Source organism: Portunus trituberculatus, chromosome 24 (genome assembly GCF_017591435.1).
Source record: "Portunus trituberculatus isolate SZX2019 chromosome 24, ASM1759143v1, whole genome shotgun sequence".
NCBI lineage: Eukaryota > Metazoa > Arthropoda > Malacostraca > Decapoda > Portunidae > Portunus > Portunus trituberculatus.
This window is the reverse complement of record NC_059278.1, coordinates 2,937,144-2,959,643: the sequence shown is the minus strand read 5'-3', so window position 1 is coordinate 2,959,643 and position 22,500 is coordinate 2,937,144. Positions and strand designations below refer to the sequence as shown.

At 45.7% G+C, this 22,500-nt stretch overlaps 1 protein-coding gene across 1 annotated transcript in view; it reads right to left on the bottom strand.

Annotated features, from left to right (window-relative positions):
- LOC123508240 overlaps positions 1 to 22,500 on the bottom strand; it is a 131,472-nt gene that overhangs the window by 33,852 nt on the left and 75,120 nt on the right. The window contains exon 3 of the mRNA XM_045261796.1: positions 12,304 to 12,330. The gene's annotated coding sequence lies outside the window, so the exon portion shown is untranslated. The remainder of the gene's footprint in view (positions 1 to 12,303; positions 12,331 to 22,500) is intronic.

Here is a 22,500-nt window from a genome sequence, read left to right as displayed (position 1 = left end):
AGTAAAAAAACTCGCAAAAAATATAATGATCGTAAGTTGCGAGGAGGAAGACGAAAGAAGTGAAGAGAAACATTCTTTATCCGACTGCCATCATCAAGCGACATCATGTTTTTTGTTCACTCTGAGGCACAATTTGTCTGGTCTTTTATTATTATTATTATCTCCGTGATTTACGTCCCTACAAGAGGTCATTTTTCCCTCCTCCTCCTCCTCCTCCTCCTCTTCAATCTCCCTTCCATTCTCTCTCTCTTTCTCTCCCGTCTCCCACTAGGCCGTCTCCGTTGTGTTCCTTTCCATGTCCTCTCTTTTGTTTCTCTCTCTGTGTTCTTGTGTTTTCTTAATCAGTGACCTCTGTTTCCTTCTCCTTACTAAGTTTGACCTCCACTGCCTTCTCTATTCGTTTGTTTACTTAAATTTTGACGCAAGAGGCACATGGATATGGGTGAAAGACTTAAAATAAATGTAAAAAGAATGAATATAAACCAACAGATAATAAATAGATAAATAAGTAAATGAATAGATAAGTAAATAAATAAATAAAACAGGATCCTTGAAAATGTCAGTCGTAAAAGAAGATTGTCCAGAAAAATCCTCCAAAATCACAGGAGAATTATGACAAGTGGTTAATGTATCGGAGAAGATTTTGGCACATCACTTCTTTGCTAGTTTGTCTTCATATCGACTGACTCGTTCATACAGCGATCCAAGCGATGCGTTCGTGATTAAACGCTTCAAACATTTTAGTCCTCCCGCTTTAAATTTTTGCACAGTCATAGGGTTACTAGTATAATGGAAAGGTGATCACACACACACACACACACACACACACACACACACACACACACACACACACACACACACACACACACACACACACACACACGTCCTAAGCCCCCCTCTAGTAGGCACACAAACAACAAACCAGAGAGCCGTCATCTTAACCTGTTCCTCGCTCGCCGACAGACGGTAGAAAGAAGGTCCCGGGAGGCTTGAAAATTTAAGGCTATTTGACCACAAGACGCCGCCCGCCCTTAGTCCTGCTCGCCTTTGTTTTCACGGGGATGAGCGAACGGGCGAGCTTTCACACTCCTCTAATCCCCAATGTTCCCTTCTGTTATGGTGAATGGGGATACGGGGAGGGATTACCAGAGAGAGAGAGAGAGAGAGAGAGAGAGAGAGAGAGAGAGAGAGATGTGGGCGTTTAACTTTCTCAAACTGACTAATGAGCAAATGTGTATTTTTCTTCGTTTCATTTAATCTGTGTTTTTTTCCTATTAATTTTAAGGTATGAGAGAGAGAGAGAGAGAGAGAGAGAGAGAGAGAGAACGAGAACGAGAGAGCGAGAACAAGGGAACGAGAGGAGAAAAAAAAAATCACCACTCATCCACACATCCACACACGCACAGACAAACAGACACACGGAAAACAGAGGAAGATTAGAAAGGGATTGTGTTGGCTGGCGCATCCTCCAGGGGGCGCTGCGGGGGTCGTGTGTGGGGATAACAAGCGATGTGTGGTGTAGCGGGGCGGCGAAACAAGGGCTGGATTTGTGCTCACCTGCCGATTACCTGGCGATTACATGGCGGGTAATTAAGGAGCGTCTTGTCTCCTTCCTGACGCTAAGCTCTGAATGTGGATGAATGCAGGTGTCGTGGGGATCTGAAGGGGGAGTGTGTGGATGTGTGATGCTGGTATTCTCAAACACTTCTGCGCTTCACGTCCACTATTTCAAAAGCCTTTATTTGAATTTACGCGAGTTTTTTAAGGTGTTTTTACGGTTCTAGAGGCAGAATGACAAGATTTCTTCATTATTAACTGGGAAACACTCTTATAAACCTTGCTAATCACCGTGGTAAGACCTTCACTATTTCAAAAGTCTTTATTTAAATTTACACGAGTTTTTAAAGGTGTTTTTACGGTTCTAGAGGCAGATTGACATAATTTCTACATTATTAACTGGGAAACACTCTTGAAAACCTTGCCAACCATCTCTGTGGCCTAGGAAAATAGTCGTGAGAGAGTAAAGCGTTTTTTAATACGGGCCGGCCAGTATTTTTAAACCCTTTGCTCGGTCACCATCACTGCTTTCCAAAAACTTTAGTTAAAGATATTCATGTTTTTAAGGGTATATTTTTATGATTCCGGTGATGGATTGGCAAGATTTCTAGGATAGCATAAAAACCCGGCTAGTTGTCTCTGAATACCGGTGTGTGTTAAGTGGTTTGGTTTGGTGATGTTTGCTGCCTTTTGTGTCCAAGTGTGTGATTCAGTGTTGGTTCCTTCATCTCACTGCTTTGGTTTCTTTGTCCCGGTTTGAAATTAATGCGAGAAAAAGTTGGATTTATTTATCGCCTTGTGTGTTTGGTTTCGTTGTCTTGTTGTTTTTGGTGTGATTGTGTTGGGGTTTTTGTTCTTGTTCTTGATCTTGTTCTTGGTGTATCAGTGTGTGTGTGTGTGTGTGTGTGTGTGTGTGTGTGTGTGTGTGTGTGTGTGTGTGTGTGTGTGTGTGTGTGTTTTGGAGTGATTTAAGCGGACTGGTTTATTGGAACACACACACACACACACACACACACCCGGTAGCTCAGTGGTTAGAGCGCTGGCTTCACAAACCAGAGGACCGGGATTCGATTCCTCGGCCAAGTGGAGATATTTGGGTGTGTCTCCTTTCACGTGTAGCCCCTGTTCACCTAGCAGTGAGTAGGTACGGGATGTAAATCGAGGAGTTATGACCTTGTTGTCCCGGTGTGTGGTGTGTGCCTGGTCTCAGGCCTATCCGAAGATCGGAAATAATGAGCTCTGAGCTTGTTCCGTAGGGTAACGTCTGGCTGTCTCGTCAGAGACTGCAGCAGATCAAACAGTGAAACACACACACACGTCCATGGCCTTATCTCCCTATCGTCCTATCACCACATCTTTACTGCCAATAACACGCTTCTCTCTCCGTCCTGGTGAGCCGCTCAACACCTGGGTCAGATCAGGCCTCCTCCTTCTCCTCCTCCTCCTCCTCCTCCTGTCCCGTTCGTTTCAATTCCTCATCCTCCTCTTCTATCATAATTTCTTTCCCCTCTTCTTAATTTTTTTCTCTATGTACCTCTACCTCTTATTCCTCCTCCTCCTCCTCCTCTTCCTTCCTCTTCCTCTTCCTCCTCTCCCTGTTCCGTTCGTCTCTATTCCTCCTTATCCTCCTCTTCTATCATAATTTCTTTCCTCTCTTCTTACTTTTTCCTCTCTTTATTTACCTCTATCTCTTATTCCTCCTCCTCCTCCTCCTCCTCCTTTCCTCTTCAGTCACAGTTTATTTCTCCTCTTCTTCATTCTTCCATCTTCATATTTTTTCTACTCTTCACCTCCACCTTCTCCTTCCCTCACCTTCCTTCTCCACCTCCGACAATATATTAATGGATGTGCATACAATTTTGACGCAAGGATGGAGATGAACGATGCTAACTCTTCTATTTAAATTATCAGTATATTCCTCTCTTCCCTTCCTCTCTTCCTCTCTTCCTCCATGGCCAACTCCCTCCCTCTCATCCTTCTTCCCTTCCTCCCTCCCTCCTTCTACGGTTTAGGGTAGCCAATAATGTTATCAGAAATCGGAGGTAAAATGAGACTCCCTTTTATATGACTGAGGTAGGAGACATGGAGGGAAGGGAGAAGGAGGGAAGAGGGAGAAGGGGAGTGAGGGAAGGGAGGTAACGGGTGAAAATTTGGCCGACACACACACACAAAAAAAAAAAAAAAAAAAAGAGAGGTTTTATATGGGATTTTAGCATAATATTCCCAGCGATCTACATCAATATAGCGGAAATAATCTGAAAATCGGTACCACATCGCGTTTTTTTTCTCTCTCTCGCTGAGTTTAATAGACACACATTTTTCTTCCCTTTTTAGATTCCATAGAGCGAGTATTAAATTCTTCATCTAGTATACGAGAGAGGAAGGGAGGGAGAGAGGGAGAGGGGGGTGGAAGAGAGCTGGAGGGAGGGAGAAAAGGAGGAAAGGATGCTTGTGTCAGCTGTTTCCTTCCTCCACAATTGTAGGAAAGGGAGGAAAAAGCGATATAGGTAGATGGGAGAACAGAGAGATGGCTGCGACGATAGAGAAATAGGAGCTTTTCAGAGAGATACAGCGAGAGATACACAGCGGCTGAGTGGTGAGAGATAGAGATTCCGGGAGAGATTGCCTGATCCAGAGAGAGAGAGAGAGAGAGAGAGAGAGAGAGAGAGAGAGAGAGAGAGAGAGAGAGAGAGATGCCTAAGGGGTCTAATACATCCTCGTCTTACATCCTGTCTCTTTACACACACACACACACACACACACACACACACACACACACACACACACAGACAACTCCGTCCTTATAATATTTGCAATCTCCACACTGTTTCCTTCACATTATGAGCACAATACGTACATTAAACCTTCCTTCTTTCACATTACAAATTCCTTTACCTTAAACAATAACGCGCAATAAAACCCAACATAACAAGAATTTACATACATTACCATCAAAAACCTAGTCAATCTTTGTAAATACCTTAAATAGATCCCTTTTTTTACACCATTTTTACTCTCTCCACCTCGCCACCCACTTCTGCCTTGCCCTGCCGGATGCTCCCTTGCTGTATCACCCCTGCAATCACGCTCTCCTGCTTCCTGTGTCTATCGAAGGCTGAATCTATCGCTGGGCTGAAATATGAGACTGAGAACGGAGGGTCTGGCGCGCGGGGAAGTGACACTGAGGTCGTGGGTGATGAAAAGCGTCAGTGTGGTGGAGGCTAATGGAAGTGGAGTGATGGAGGAGGGTCTAGGTGGTGGTGGTGGTGGTGGTGGTGGTGGTAGTGAAGGGGTAAGGGGTAAGGGGGTGAGGAGGTTAAGAGGACAGCCTAAGGGTATTGCCTACTACTACTACTACCGCCACCTCATCGACGCATCACTTCCTACATTCCTTCACCGCACTTCACACTATCATCTCCACCTCCCTATCCCTTTGCTTCACCCTCCTCCTCCTCCTCCTCCTTCTCCTCCTTCTCCTCCTCCTCCTCTTAGTCAGGTCCGCGGCTTCGCTCACCATCTGTGTCTGGGTGACAAAACCTTCTCTAATCCGCCTCTTGTTTTACCTGGCCGCCGCTATCGCCTGCCCCATCTGCACCTCCTCCTTCTCCTCGTCTTCCTACTCCTCTTCCTATACCTTCTTCCTTCCCTTTCTCCAGCTGCGCCCTCCACCTCTTCTTCCTCCCACTCCCGCCTTCCGCTTCTCCATATGTGCCTTCTCTCTCGCTTTATCCCTCCATTCAGACACCCATCTGCTCCTCCGCTTGTGCTACGAAGGGAGATGGAAGGAGTCGAGAGGGAAGGCTTGACTAACACTCGATTTGGTAGGAAAGGAGGGATGAAGAGAGAGGAAGAGGAGGATGAAGAGGGAAGGAGAGAGGGAGGAGGGAGGAAGGGTGCTAAGGAACAGTGACGAGGGGTTCTATCTGAGCTCCTGATATGGATGAGTTTAGGTGAATTTAGGGACACGAGTTGGTTGTCTAGGTAAGGGAGAGGAGGCTGAGGATGGGGGGAAAGGGAGGAGTGGGGAGTGGGAAGGAGAATGGAGTTAGGAAAGGGGGGAGATAATTTATTCCTCTCCTCCATCCTCAGTAGCAGCAAGTTACGTATTTTTTTTCTCTAGTGTGTGTGTGTGTGTGTGTGTGTGTGTGTGTGTGTGTGTGTGTGTGTGTGTGTGTGTGTGCGTCGCTTCCGGACATTCCAAGGCACTACCGTCTAGTTTTATGAGGTGGTGTGTGCGGTGGGTATTGCGGTCGAGGTGTTGAGGTGTTGAGGTGTTGAGGGATGGAGGTGTTGAGGTGGTTGTAGTGGTGGTGGTGGTGGTACGGATGTGGAGGAGGATTGGGTGTGCCCGGGCTGTGGTTTGTTGAGTGTGGTGTGCTGGGGAAGGCAATGGAGGGAAGGGCGCCCGGGGGTAAGGCCACAAGGACTTCTAACACAATGTCCTTCTTCAGTTCTCCAGGCTCCAAAGTTGCCGTCCCGCCGCTGACATCATCATTAGCCTGCCCCGTGCCGCCCTCAGTCTCGCCATATTTCGCTTTATAGATAAATAGATAGATAGATAGATGGATGGATAGATAGATAGATTGGGTCAGCCTTGCCACACTTCGCTTCATAGATATAGATAGATAGATAGATAGATAGATAGGTGGATTCAGTCAGCCTTGCCATACTTTGCTCCATAGATAGATAGATAGATAGATAGATAGATAGACAGATTTCATTCACTTTATTGACTGCTAACCTCCACAAATACATACTTTAATGCATTTCCCTCAGCATGTCTCCCTGTATCCTTCTCCTTCTTTCCTGTGTCACGTATCATAAGATTCGTTCTTCATCTCATCCCTTAGTACTTTTCCTCAGCATATCTCACATATCTATTCTCTTTTCACGTCTTTTTCTTTCCTATTCTTTTCCTTTCCGTCTTTCCTACTTTCCCATCTCTCATTCACCAACACTTTCCCTCTACATGTCTTCCTTCTCACCAGTATACAGTGAATTCCCATCCTTTTTCTTTTCTCCTTTCCTACTTTCCCATCTCTCATTCACCAACACTTTCCCTCTACATGTCTTCCTTCTCACCAGAACATCATAAAAAACAAATGAATGATGAATAGGAGCCAGTCACACGTAGCCACTTACAGTCCATACAAAATAATTTACTGGGAAAACAACAATACCATATTTTTTACTGCATTTTCCTTTTTTTGCCTTGTCCTTCAGTGCACAATGGTATTATCTTCACCTACCGTCATTATCTTTCTTGCTGTGTTTTCGTATCTCTCTTCCCTTCGTCAGTTGAATGCTTCCACTGCCCTCTCTTTTACCTTGGTCTTGAGTGCATAGTAGCGTCACCTTCACCTACCTTCATTTTCTACGTCTACACCATGTCATCTCTCTCTCTCTCTCTCTCTCTCTCTCTCTCTCTCTCTCTCTCTCTCTCTCTCTTTTTCCTTCGTCAGTTGAATGCATCCACTACTGCCCTCTCTTTTCCCTTGGTCTAGAGTGCACGGCCTTACCACCTTCTTCAGTTAAATGTATCACTGCCTTCTCTTTCCCCTTGTCCTCGAGTGTAGAGTGGCCGCACCCTTACTTATCTTCACTTCTCCTTCTACACCTTGCTAGCTGTCTCTCTCTCCCCGCCAGGTTGAATTACAGTGTTGCTCAGAATCAATGTTGGATTTCACCTTGTCGAGGAAAACTTCTGCTCCTCCTTCAGTTGTCAGGTAAAAAGCACCGACATGATCTCGCGGCCCTGGAGCCTCTGGGGAGATTGTTGGGGGCATTGGTGGGGAGTGGGGTGGATGCTGCTCGCCCCACCTCACTCCTCTCCTCTCCCCTCTCATCCAGTCCCCTTCCCTTTCTCTCCTTCCATGATGATTTCTCCTCTTTTCATTCCATCAGTCTCATCTCATTCGTTTCCCGCGCCCTCTCTCTTTTTCCTCCCTTTCTCATAACTTTTTGCGTGTATTTCTCCCGTTTTTTGTTCCCCTTTATTATCCGTGCTGCATACTTTCGCTCTCTCTCTCTCTCTCTCTCTCTCTCTCTCTCTCTCTCTCTCTCTCTCTCTCTCTCTCTCTCGTTTACAAAGGGGTATGTATATAACGTTAATGCATATTCGTTATCGTGTGTGTGTGTGTGTGTGTGTGTGTGTGTGTGTGTGTGTGTGTGTATAGTTTTTGCAGGTGTGCTGTGTGTGGTCGTGGCAAACTACAACATCGTTATCAAAACCATCACCAACATCACCACCACCACCACCACCACCACCACCACTACTGCAATAAACACATCTTTTGCCCACACAGGAATTCTACCCCTCTACTCCTTCCTCATCCTCCACCCCTACATCACTCCTCCACCCCTCCAGCCGTCTTCCACCCGCCAGACAGACGGCAGCTGGGTCCAACACGCCCGTGGCCACTAATGGTCCGGGCGGCTGTTAGGAGGGCGGCCCGAGGTGTGGCTGGTAATTGAGTCATTTACGTTAGACCGATGACTCAGGGGAACCGCTGCGCCTGGGAGCGGGTTTAGTCCATTAGTCCTTGTGGAAGATGCCGCCGCCTCCTCCTCCTTGTCCTCCTCCTCCTCCTCCTCCTCCTCCTCCTCCTCCTCCTCCTCCTCCTTCTACTTCTTCACCGCCGCTGTCGCCGTCTCTTATTCCGTCGCCGCCTCATCCTGTCCTTCTCCATCTCGTCCCTGCCTTTGAAGTTCGTCTGTGGTTCTGAGGTTCTTCTCTGAGCGTGATATGACTTACAGATGTGACGAGCCTTAGGATATCCACCACGGGACGTAATGCAATTTGGCTCCCTCTCAAGGCTTCGGCAGGGCGGGAGTCACCTGCTGGAGGCCAAGGTTGCAGGGATGAAGTGTCTATTGTATGTTGCACCAGCGCGGAAGGTCTGGGTTGTCAGCCGCGCCCTTAACCCCTGCAGTACTGGGACACATTTTTTATCTTGAGATTTGTGTACGATTAGACCGTTTTATTGACATTAGGAAAGGTCTGTGGAGGTCAGAAGATTAATGGACACAGGTTTCACTATTTTAATACCCCACATGAGTTTCTGAAGCTGTATAAAGTCAGCAGGTAAGAAGCAAAATTAATATGGAAATGCGTCGTGGTACTGGAGGGGTTAATGCAGCTCGGGATAAACACAGGTGCGTACTACGTTCACCGAGGTACAGCACGGGGTCTGGTGATGCAGGCGGCTTGGCATGGAGACTGTCGCGAGCATGATGTCTAGATGCCCTCGCAGTCTTAACGATATACGCGACTTTACGGCCACTATCGACCTAGGCAAGAGCTGGCAGAAGGCCCACTGGTGAGGCTCCGAGGCTCTCCAAGGCTCATGAATTGTCAGGACCCCCACTGTTCTCTTAATGCGACACTCTGGTCATGTGTCTTCCCGCCGCTCACCCCTCACCCCAGACACCCGGGGAGATAAGGTAATTGTTTATTGAGTAGTGCGTTTATTAATACTTCACCAGCACTTCTCCTTGGCATGATACCCAGGCGGAGGAGAGGCGACTGGGGAATGAGTGAGGAGGAAGAGAGAGAGAGAGAGAGAGAGAGAGAGAGAGAGAGAGAGAGAGAGAGAGAGAGAGAGAGAGAGAGAGAGAGAGAGGCGAGTGGTGAGTTGGAGAAGAGTAGGTGACAGTGAACATTTTCGAGGTGGAGTGTTGGAGTGTGGTGGAAGAGAACATGGCTTTTTAACCCCTTCAGTACTGGGACGCATTTTTACTACGAGTTTTTGGGTGTGATTAGACGATTTCATTTATATTAGGGAAAGTTTCATGGTGGTCAGAAGATTAATGGCCAGAGTCTTCATTGCTTTCATTCTCACATAAGTTTCTGAAGCTGTATGAATTCACGAAATAGTAAGCAGAATGAATATGAAAACGTGTCATGGTAGCGAAAGAGTTAAAGAAATTAGAGGGAATGAGAGAGAGATTAAGTTTGCAGGTCATGTAAGAAGGAAGGGGAGGGGAAGGAATGCGTGGGAGAGAAGGATGTAAGAGGAAACTCAAAAGCGTAGGCGTGGGAGAGTGGCGCGAAGAGGAAAAGGAAAAATTTACGTAAAATGAGGGATGAGTAAAGAGGAAGAGGCGTGCGTGGAGACGAGTGATCGGGACACGATAACAAAAATGAGAGAAAGAGAGAGAGAGGGAGGTCAAGGGCGCCGTGTCGTGTCGTGTCGTGTCGGGGGTGCGCGAGGACGAGCTTGGGGTGGGCTGGGGGAGGGTGTGGCGTGAGGCATAGAAAGGTAAAGGAGAGTAAGTGAGGATAGAGAAACAGAGAATAGTAACCTCTCATCCCACCACCCCACTAGTGCCCACAACAACCTCCCCAGGACAGCATGGAATAGATATAGATAGATATTGATTGACCACAACCCAGTGTTACAGTTAAAGGAGAACATGGAAGGTATGGTCCATCAGAATATTTTCTTTTAGAACTTGTAAATGGCTTAAAACTAAATAAAACTTGAAACACATAAAACGTCCATTTATACAAACAAACACCTGAAACGCCTAAAGCAAATCAAGCTATTTCACACACCCTGCTTGGAGGCGCCGCTGAGATCCCATCGACAAGCCTAAATTCAACATTGATTCTGCGCAACACTATAATTCAAGGCGGCGCGAGAAACGTGATAGACGGCGAGCGGGCGGCGGGGGTAGGAATAGAGGGAGGGTGGGTAGGGTGGCTGTCCTGAGGGAGGAGGAGGAGGAGGAGGAGGTAGAGTAAGTAGTGGAGGTAGTGGAGGAGGCTATTCTGAATCTCCTCCGGCCTGAACCTCCTTTTTTGTGGGGTGAGGTAATGTCATAATTCAGCGGCCGGCGGACTGCTACACCCACTCCGCCGCGATCACTGTAATCTGGCGGGCCGAATATCGATACAGCTACAGAAACACCGCGGCGGGAGGCTGAGTGACGGGAAGATACAGATAGCCGGGAGATAACCACCTGCACCACAGCCACAGCCTCCTCTCTTACTCCCATTCCTGCAGCTCCTCCCCTCTTTCAAGACCTCCATCGGCCTCCTCCTCTTCTCTTTCCTTTTCTTCCTCTTCATCAGCCGGGCAAACACCAACGTTTACAAATAAGGGAATTGGTTCCAGTATGTTCAGAAACGCTATGGAAATATTCACCTTCAGGACTGCCTGGTGCGTGAAGGTTGTGGGCGTGGCTGGGGGAGGGACGGGCAGGAGCGGGGAGAAGAAGGGCGGGAGGTGTGAGGAGAAGGCGGGGAAGGAGGTGGGAGTTTCAAGGCTGTTCATGGAGTCTCTCATAGTCACTCAGATATTTATTTACTCCCAACATCTTCATGCATTTCCCTTTGTTCTACCGCCTTCTCCTCCTCCTCCTCCTCCTCTTCTTTCTCCTCCTCTTCCTCTTCTTTCTCTTCCTCTTCCTCTTCTTCCTCCTCCTCTTGTGAGTTGACGAGAAGGGAATGTATATTGTAGTTCGTGGGAATTTAATGGTGTGAGTGAGAGGAGGAGAGGGGAGATAATGGTGTGTGTGTGTGTGTGTGTGTGTGTGTGTGTGTGTGTGTGTGGCGGCGGGTGCGGGAGGATAATGAGGGTGTCAGGGGGTAGGGGGATGGCGCCGGGGTGGCCCTGAAGGAGGATAATGCATGGAGGAGGGTCTTGTGGCCTTCCTGCGGGTGGCCCTTCCTCCCTCACCTTCTCCCTCATTCTTCCCCCGTCACTCTCCCTCTCTCTCTCTCTCCTCTCTCTCCCCTCACTGTCTCACATCCTTATAAAACATACAATGAGTTATTATTTTTTTTTATCATGACCTTGTTCTCTGTTTTTCTCCTTCCTTTATTTGTTTTCCTTTTGTGTTGTGAGTTTGTTTTGTTCCTTCGTTCCTACGTTCCTTCACTTCTTCATTTTCTCTCCATTTTTTCCCTCTTCACTTTGCTTCCTCTTTCCTGTAATAACTATGTTTTTTTTGCTGGTCTCTTCTTTTTTTAATATTTTCTTCCTTGCTTCCTTCTTCGCTCACCTGTCTCACGTTGTCTTCCCTCCTTCCTTCCCTTGTTCGTGGTCTATTCTTTACTTTATATTTATATCCACACACTCCCCACTGCACGCACACACACACACACACACACACACACACACACACACACACACACACACACACACACACACACAATATTTTCTCCCATTCTCCCTCCACTTGAAAATCAACTTCATTTTATCTCTCCTCCTCCTCCTCCTCCTCCTCCTCCTCCTCCTCCTCCTCCTCCTCCTCCTCCTCCTCCTTCTCCTGCAGGTACTGATGGACAGATAATAAAGGCGATGGACTGATCATTCTCCGCTCATTATTGGCACACACTTTTTTGGAAACCTGTTAATGGTGCTTTGATGTCCACCACCACCACCACCACCACCACCACCACCACCACCACTACAGAGTTACACCAGCACTTATATTTTACTTAATATCAAAGACTCGCTACGTAAGCTTAATTAAACAGACAAGGTGCTTCTGCTACGCTTTGCTATTCTTCTTCTTTTCTCTTTCTCTCTTTTTTTTTTTTACTTCTCTCCTTCCTCTCTTCTCTCCTTCCCTCTAATGGACTCCTGATGAACCCCTGATGATGTGCACTTACTTTATTAGATCAAACACACACACACACACACACACACACACACACACACACACACACACACACACACACACACACACACACACACACACACACACACACGTACACAAACATTTCTTTTATCTTACCTTTATCAGACGGAAGATAACAGCCACCTGAAGAAAATGGAAGAAAAAAAAAGAGTTAGGTTAATTCTGTAACACACACACACACGCACACACACACACACACACACACACACACACACACACACACACACACACACACAGACAGAGAAGGCCTTTGTGCTTCATATTCCTAGAAGTTATTATAGTTGTTTGTGTTGAGATTAGACTTTCAGCTGTGGTATTATTGTTGTTGTTGTTGTGTTTGTTTTTGTTGTTGTTGTTGTTGTTGTTGTTGTTGTTGTTGTTGTTGTCATTGTTATTATTGTTGTAGTAATAGCAGCAGTAGCAGGAACACCAACACAACACCGGAGAGAGGGACGGTATGGTCGGGGACGACACACAGTTGAACACAAACAGACCGCCACACAGCACAGTCTTGGCGAGGCAGGCCACGCACCAGACCCTCCTTGTCTCGTGCCTCGCCCTCACTCAATAAAAACCCGCACCGAACATAACACGGGTAACAAGTTGTCAGCTTCATGCAAATTAATACCACCATTCTCCTCTCGTAAAGACGGTGGCAACCAAGAAGCGGATCAAGAAGAGTGCATTACGTGAGATAAGAGAAACCAGACGGAGACAACACTCACAATACATACACACAGACACTCAGACACACACAGTTAGGCAGCGGGAGACACAAACATACTGACAATTCCCAGGGCGCCCCACGTCCCTCCCCTGAGGTCTGAGTGGCGCCTCGTAAGGTGGCGGCGGACACTCGTTAAGACGGAGTGTAATTATGCTAAATTGGCTCACAGTGGAGAGAGAGAGAGAGAGAGAGAGAGAGAGAGAGAGAGAGAGAGAGAGAGAGAGAGAGAATCATTAACCGCTTGAGTACCATGACACGTTTCCATATTCACTCTGCTTACTATTTGGTGAATTTATACAGCTTCAAAAACTTATGTGGGGGATTAAAATAGTGAAGACTGTAGCCATTAACATTCTGACCCCCATAGACCCTTCCTATGTCAAGAAAATGGTCTAATCTTACACAAATCTCAAGGTAAAAATGTGTCCCAGTATTGAAGAGGTCAACGAGGTGTATTTTTTTTTCTTTTCTGTTCGTGTACCTAAGGTTTTGATATTAATATAATCACACTTCCTTCACGATGTACCTAATAAAGAGAGCGAGTGGGTGAATCAACAGCGGCCGCCAAACAGACTTGTCACCCTCGCGGCGCACCCAGAGCCCGCCGAGGCAAATTGTTGATAAACACACAAATTGGTCAGTCTATTTGTCCGCCAAACAGGACTCCCCCGATCCACGGAAAGGTCAATATTGGGCCTTGGATCTTCCTACCCTACCTTCACCACCCCTCCTCCTCCTCCTCCTCCTCTTACTCCTCCTCCTCTTTCTCCATCTCATTTCTCCTCCTCTTTTCCTCTTCTCCCATCTCCTTTTTTCTATTTTAACCTCTCTGCCTCATCATCCGTGTGTGTGTGTGTGTGTGTGTGTGTGTGTGTGTGTGTGTGTGTGTGTGTGCAAAGATTTATGTTAATATGTAAATCAGTCAAACTAAGCTATTTGTTACGCCAACTTGGTCTTGTCCGGCGATACACAAGTGGCACTGAAATAAATAAAAAACAAAAAACAAAACCAAAACAAATGACAGACGAATAAATAAACACCGACCGTCGCTAATAATGATAATAATGATGCTAATAATAATAATAATTCAAAGCACAATCTGGGGACTGGCGCCTCGGAAACCATTATACCTGCGAGGGGAACACAAACAGGGGGCAGACAAGTGCTTGATTTACCACACCTGTCCTGTCGCTAATTAACAGGTGACGGGGAGCACAACCAGGTTAGAGAGGGAGAGAGGGAGGAGGAAGAGTAGGAGGAGGAGAAGGAGGAGGAGGAAGGAGGATCATTACTAGCGACAAGAGTGTGGGAAGGTCTTACAGGAGAAGAAGGAGGAGGAGGAGGAGGGCTATAGGAGGAGGCCTTGCTTCATTAAAACCTTCCGTAATGCTCTTTGTAAAGCCAGAGGTGGTGTCGGCGGGGGGCGGGGATTGGGGAGGAGGGAGATCCAATCATAAACAACACAACCCGATTCCCGAAGACCAATTATTCATCTCCTTTTCTCCTCCTCCGTGTAAGATGTAACTGCGAATGCCAACTACTTCTCCTCCTTCTCCTCTTCCTCCTCCTCCTCCTCCTCCTCCTCCTCCTCCTCCTCCTCCTCCTCCTCCTCCTCCTTCTCTTCCTCCTCCTCCTCCTCCTCCTCCTCCTCCTCTGTATCCTTTAGCTTTTCTCTGTGGAAAATATTTAAGTACAAATTCCTACTACCTGTATGTGTCCTCCTCCTCCTCCTCCTCCTCCTCCTCCTCCTCCTTCTCCTCCTCCTCCTGAAAATGGCGCCGCCTCGCGTGTGTGCGGGGCGGAATAAGAACAAACAAGCGTCCAGGAGCGAGCGGGTTTGAGCTGGACAAAAGACGTGTTTAGGCGAGAGAAGGTGAGCTTGTGTTTGCACTCTGTCAGGGAGGAGGAGAAGGGGGGATGGGTAGGAGGAGAAGGAGAGGAGGAGTAGGAGGAGGAGGAACACAGGCACACGTATCCAAGAGGTTCCCCAGGGTGATGGTTAAGCCGCTGCAGTTTTCATCTTTGGGTGCTTCTTTATGGGGTTAGGTTAGGTTAGGTTAGGTATTAAGTTCGGTTAGGTTAAGTTAGGTTATTGAATTAGATCTCCTTTTTTATCACTTTTAAGGGACCGGCACCTCAGTGGGCCTTTTTTTGATCACAATTTTTGTTGCACCTCATATAAAAAAAAAAGCTAAAGTTAGGTTAGGTTAAAATACGTTAAGTTAGATATGGTCAGATTTAGTTAAGTTGAAAATACGTTAGTTTAGGTTGAATGACTTTAGGCAACGTTAAATTGGGTTAGGTTAGGATAGAGTATGTTACTTAGGGAAGAGTTATATGAAGTGGGTCAAGTGGCAATAGCTAGCGAGATGAGGCGATGCAACCAGGCAAGTGTCCGTGTGTTTCCTGCCCTTCCTTCACCTCCATGTAGGGCTCAGCTACCAATGCAGTGAGCTCCCGGCGCCGGCTGCCCATTCACCTCAACTGGCCATAAACTATTTACTACCAGCGCACGGAGGTGGCGATGGTGGTAGTAGTGGTAGTATAGTTAGCAGTAGGTACTAGTACATACAAGGAGCCACAGGAAACTCACCTCCACCACAAGGCAACATAGAGACAAAAATACGCGTGTCTTGATATTTTACCGGGATAATCTCCAATTGGTCAGTGATACGTGGCGTTTGGACCAATGGAAGCCGGGGAACAGGGAGCAGCCAGCGAGCACAATAGCCAATGAGTATTAAGGAAGGTGTAAATACAAGGCCCTCAGGTTATGGGTCCTTTCGTGTCCAGCTGACCAATAAATGACTTGATAATGGTCTGTGTTTGGCAGGACTGGATTCTTCATTATTCTCTTCCTGAATTATTGATGAGAGGCGACAAAGGAAGCACGGGGAGGAGGAGGAGGAGGAGGAGGAGGAGGAAGGAGGGAGGGAGGGAGGGAGGAAGAGAGGGAGAGGAAGAGGTCTAAAAGGGAGGGGAGAGGCGAGGGAGAGGCTTACTAGGAGGGGAGGAGGTCTATTCGTACTCCTCCTCTCCCCTACCCAGACCATTCCCCTCCATTTCCTCCTCCAGCAGCCTCATTCTCACCCAGTTTCGTCGCTTTGGCAAACTTTCACTTGGTCTATTCACTCGCTAATAGAGTTCGATTTTGTGTTCCTCTTTGTACTGATAGGTGTCCCTCCCCCTTCCTCCCTCTTGTCTCACACCTGTCTCTCTGTAAGTAATGAACCGAATGAATGCAGTGAAAGAGACTGGTTATTTTATTACATTTAGTTTGATTTCTTTTTATTAAATTACTGTCTGCTTGACGAATACAACACCAGAATGTGATCTACAAGCGTTTATTTTTATGTAAGAGAGGAGGATTGGGAATATATAAAGAAAAAAAGGCCCACACAGTTGCCAATCTCCTTACAGAGCCGATAATTAGCCAGAGAGAGAGAGAGAGAGAGAGAGAGAGAGAACAACTTATTTAGAAGCTTCAGTATACATCTTATCTTTAACAACAACAGCAAAAGGTAACAGGAAAATACAACTTTTTTATATTTTTCTCACTAGTTAAAAAAGATTCCCTTATTCTGTACTTCATAACATATTTTTTTTTTTCCGCACATAAAGACTTAAATTAATGGAAAAATCTTTAGTCACATCCTTGAGAAAATTTCCACCAGGACTCGAACGTTTCTCGTCTCCCAGTGAGTTAAAAGGGAAAAAAATCGCAATAGCTGGTCATTTGGAAGATTTAACGCACATTTTACCTAATTCCGGCTTTAAATTTATAGGAAATCTTCAACCGAATTACTGAGAACGCTTGAGATCTTTTTCTTCACCGCTCATAAGTTAAAGGAAGGAAAAAAATGATAGATAAAAAGAAAGATAAATAGTTAGATAGATAGGTAGATAGATAGATAGATAGATAGATAGATAGATGGATGGATGGATAGGTAGAGAGATGGGTAGATAGGTGAGTGGATAGACAGATAGATAGATAGATAGATATTTGGATAGATAGATAGATAAATAGATAAATAGTTGGATAGATAGATAAATAGATAGATAGATAGATAGAGAGAGAGAGAGAGAGAGAGAGAGAGAGAGAGAGAGAGAGAGAGAGAGAGAGAGAGAGAGAGAGAGAGAGAGCAAAAGAAGAAAAAAAATACAAACCTACTCATTTGGAAGACTTAATCCCCAAGATAACTCAATCTAACCCTGAAATTTTGAGTTAACGTTCACTTAAAACTTTTTGACTAAATTACTGACAAGACTCGAGGACTTTGCTTCTTCTTCACTCAAAACAGTGGAAATATAAAGCGGTGATAAGAGAATAGATTACCACCATTAGAAGCAGTTCTCGTGTATTCCTTGCCTTATCTAAACCTTCACTCATTAGATAATACGAAGCAGAGTATAGGACAGCAGGAGAGAAGGACAGCAGGCGGGCAGGACAGTAGGCAGTACAGCAGGCGGGCAGACAAGTAGGCAAACAGGCAAAAACCTCCTTCCTTTATTACGCATTTACGAATTGATTATCCTTGGTAGTTAAATATAATTGGATCGACGAATCTCCTTCCCCGGTTCTCATAATGGCGTCTTTGATTAGGTGGAGATAAGCTTAGCCGTGCCCTCAAACACCGCCATTACCAGCTCATTTTTGTGCCCGAATAAGAAGGAATTGGGTGATTAGCTTTCTTTCTTACTGTGGCCTCTCTCTCCCCCTTCCTGCCTCCCGCCGCCCTTGTACTGGTGTCATGAGGGAGCCTTAACGGGGATCACCAAGCCTGCTGATCCTTCGTATAGGGCAGTGAAACCTTTATGCGGAGACAAAAGAGCATCAGAATCCCTTTCCTCTCCCTCTCCTCCCTCTCCTCCCTCCTCCTCCCCCTCCTTCCTCCTACCTCCCTAGTGTTAGATTATCCCTCCCTTTACTCCTTCCTCCCCACAGAGAGAGAGAGAGAGAGAGAGAGAGAGAGAGAGAGAGAGAGAGAGAGAGAGAGAGAGAGAGAGAGAGAGAGAGAGAGAGAGAGAGAGAGAGACCAACCATCCTAACACATACATAGATAAAGACAAAAATCATAACGTGGTCACATCCAAACAATAACAACAACAACAACAATAACAACTCCAGCACATCCCTGACTGTCTCTGCCACTTAAAAGCAAATGACACGAATAAAACGAAGATACAGCAAAACACAGCACGGCGGATCAAGTTTAGGCGTGTGGAGTGGAGGAGTATAGTGGAGTGGAGTGGAGTGGGTGGAGGATTAAATCAAGTCTTATTGTTGGGAGTTTGGTCGTCGAGGGATTAAAGCTCAGTGTGGTAATGATTGTGAAGCGGTAAAGGATGAGGTTCAAGGAGGGTGTATTAGCAAGCTCTCTTAAAAGGTTCGGACGCTCCTCTACTCGTGAATCTGGGAGCGATCGCGGTGACTTTTAAGACGCAGTAAATTTCAGGGCAAGTTGCAGAATAGGTGTCACGCAGATGGTGGTTGTCTGTGGGCCCCGTGATTGCTCCCTCGATTAGTTTTGATGTGTGTGTGTGTGTGTGTGTGTGTGTGTGTGTGTGTGTGTGTGTGTGTGTGTGTGTGTGTGTGTGTTTTTGTGTCTTTTTGGGATTTAAAAATTTCTTTCAATGTTTTTAATCTCTTTTTTTCTTTCTACTTTTTTTTTTTTTTCAAGCGTGTTTTTACTGAAGAGCGAAATCCTCGTTCTGTTTTTATCCTGTTTTTCGTGGAATGCGATCGCTTTGAACTGCATTTCTCTTCATTTTTTTTTCCCAAAGTTTTATGAGAAAGTAAAAAAAAAATAGTTTCTTTTCTCTCCTAACCTTTTTAATGGCGCGCTATAAACTTTTAACTGCATTTTTCCTTTTCTTTTATTTATCAGTGAGTGGAAATTCTACCAGTATTTATTCAATCTTTAATTCAACACGGTAATTTTTGAGAACCTCCTTGTATAATACGTATTTTTTCCTTTTTTTGTATCTTTTTAATGGCGCTCTATAAACTTTCAACTGTATTCTTTCCTTCCCTTTTATTTGTCAGTGAGAGAAATTTTTACTAGTATTTATTCAATCTTTAATTCAACACAACAATTTTAAAGAAACTCCAGGTAGAGTAAGCATTTTTTTCCTCTTATATTATATACTACTAATTCTCCCGTTGCTTACTCTCCTTTTATTTATCAGTGGGTGAAATTATTATTAGAATTTATTCATTCTTTAATTCAACACGACAATTTTTAAAGAAACCTCCAGGTAGAGTAAGCATTTTTTCCTCCTATGTTCTATACTACGCTACTAATTCTCCAGTTGTTTACATTTACGAGATAGTGAAATTCTCTTTTTATCCGCGTTTTTGACAGGGCACAATCATTTTTACCTCATGTGCACGTCTATATTTATGTTCCCAGGTGATATACACTCGAGAATCCTGCCTAGCTTTGTGTCAGCTTTACGTGCGAGCTATGCATATGAGACAGCAAGGTGTGTGCGTAAAAAAACGAAAGAGTTCACCTTGATTATACCTGTGCGTGTGTTAGGATCACTCACCTGCGTGTGTACCTGACGTGATGTGCGTGCGTGTATGTGCGTGTATGTTTATGCATGTGTTGTTTTATGTGTGTTCATGTGTGTATGACAAGGGGAGTGACTGGTGCCCTAAGAGGAGGAGGAGGTGAAGAAGAGAGGGAGGGTTTAAGAGATGGAGGAAAAAATATATATGTGTGTATCCTGAGTTGATTAGGAATGTAACTTGTGAAATAATGCCGTGGATATAATTGCTTGTAATTGTCGGCTTTTGAATTACACCTCCTCGTTATGTGGTCCGGGCCAATTATTGTTATAGTCTCCCCCCATCCTTCCCTCCAGTCCCCCTTCCCTCCTTACCTCCTTCCCTCCTTCCCTCCATTCCCTGCCCTCCCTCTATCCAATCTTACTTTACACCCTATCTCCTCCCTGTTGTCTATTCCCTTCCTCCTCCTCCTCCTTTTCCCTTTTTTTTTCTTCTTCTAATTCTCCTCCTCCTCCTCCTCCTCCTCTCCCTCCTTACCTATCATCCTTTCATTTCACCTAACTTATCACACCTCCTTCTCTTCTTCTTCCTCCTCCTCCTCCTCCTCCTCCTCCTCCTCCTCCTCCTCCTCCTCCTCCTCCCTTTGTTAACCCCTTCGCCTCGTGGTCGCAGGTTACAGAATAAAAGAAATGTGTTTATGTCTCTCTCGAGCTGTGAGATTCTGTGTGTGTGTGTGTGTGTGTGTGTGTGTGTGTGTGTGTGTGTGTGTGTGTGTGTCCATTGTATTTCTCGCCCTAATCTTGTACTTGTGGCGCGGCTGTTACTGTGTATGTTTCTGTAACGTTACGCTGTGTCATGTCAAGGAAGGAAAGATAATGAATGACTTGTGTGTGTTGTTGTTATCGTTATTATCTTTTTATTGCCTTGTGGTTTTTGGCTTAGTTTTATGTGTGTGTGTGTGTGTGTGTGTGTGTGTGTGTGTGTGTGTGTGTGTGTGTGTGTGTGTGTGTGTGTAATTCACTGTAATTCACTGTTTGATCTGCTGCAGTCTCTGACGAGACGTGTGTGTGTGTGTGTGTGTGTGTGTGTGTGTGTGTGTGTGTGTGTGTGTGTGTGTGTGTGTGTGTGTGTGTGTGTGTGTGTGTGTGTGTGTGTGTGTGTGTGTGTGTGTGTGTGTGTGTGTGTGTGTGTGTGTGTGTGTGTGTGTGTGTGTGTGTAACAACATCTGTGAACGTTTGTTGTTATGTTATACTCCTCACTTGATTAGCTTCCTCCTCCTCCTTCTCCTCCTCCTCCTTCTCCTCCTCCTCCTCCTTCTCCTTTTCCTCCTCCTCCTCCTCCTCCTCCTCCTCCTCCTCCTCCTCCTCCTCCTCCTCCTCCTCCTTCACACCTTTCATCATGCCCATTCATATCTGTCTTCCTCCTTCGTCTACTCAAGCACCCCACTTAAAAAAAAAAAGAATAAATGACACAAAATAAAACAAAATAAAGAAATAATAATAATAATCTTGAAAAAAAATGTAGGTATAAAAAAATGAAATAAAATACATACATTCATACAACGAAAGGAAGATTTGTATTAACTACTTCTATAAGGGAAAATATTTACGGTGTTGTATTTCAGAGAGAGAGAGAGAGAGAGAGAGAGAGAGAGAGAGAGAGAGAGAGAGAGAGAGAGAGAGAGAGAGAGAGAGAAGGTTAGGAAAGGTAATACTCGAGCAGTGAAGGGATGAACTTAAGAGAGGAGGGGAGGAGGAGGAGGAGGAGGAGGAGGAGGAGAGCTGGAGGGGCCGGTAGCGAGTGTCTCCTGAAATATGGCCACTTATTAGCTTCCTCTCTGGGGTGCTAAGAGACGGTGATGGGGCGAAGGGAGAAATGGGGAAGGGAGGGAAGGGGAAGGGGCGAAGCAGGGAAGGGAGGTAGGGGAAAGGGAAGAGAGAGAGAGAGAGAGAGAGAGAGAGAGAGAGAGAGAGAGAGAGAGAGAGAGAGAGAGAGAGTGGTGAAGGCTGGAAGATACTCATATTAGATCTGACTTCCGTAATCGCCCCCGGCTTCAAACACACACACACACACACACACACACACACACACACACACACACACATATAGACCTTCCAATCCACATACAAATAGATATAGAAATAGAGACAGATAGATAATGGATAAATAGATAGTTGATGGATAGATAGATAAATTGACAGATAAATAGATTGATAGATAGGTAGAAAGGAGCTACACATTACCTCAGCATAAACGCACTAGAGAAAACATCACATATATAAATACTTAACTCAACCTAACCTAATCTAACCTAACTTAACCTAACCTAACCTAACCTAACCAGACCTCAATCCATTTCATTACATTCAATAAGAAACAAACACACCACCACCACCACCATCACCGCCATCACCACCACCACCACCACCACCACCACCATCATTATCATTATCATCTGTGGTCAACATTATCTAAATTATATATATAAAAAGGGCGCCCTCTTTCCTTGCCTCTATGCCGCCGCCGCCGCCTTGCCACCGCCGCCGCCGCTGGCCAAGGCAGTAGTGAATCACAGGTGGCAATTAGACTGTCGCACCTGGCCAAGGGGTAACGCCACCACAGGGGCCGCCTAGGTGGTGTTAATTAATCTTCAGGTGACTTCTTACACTCACTCCATGTTCTTCCTCCTCTTCCTCCTCCTCCTCCTCCTCCTCCTCCTCCTCCTCCTCCTCCTCCTCCTCCTCCTCTTCCTCCTCCTTCTCTTCCTAGCACATGTCCTTTTTCTATCTGTCCTCCTTGTCCTGCTCTTCCTTTTATGTCTTGCGTTTCTCCTCCTCCTCCTCCTCCTCCTCCTCCTCCTCCTCCTCCTCCTCCTCCTCTTGATGTTGCTACACTTGTCCTCATCAGTGTGTGTGTGTGTGTGTGTGTGTGTGTGTGTGTGTGTGTGTGTGTGTGTGTGTGTGTGTGTGTGTGTGTATGTGTGTGTGTCATGGCAGTTGTGATATTAGTTTATGTGCGTGTCGCGTTGGTTTATTAGATAATTTATGTGTTT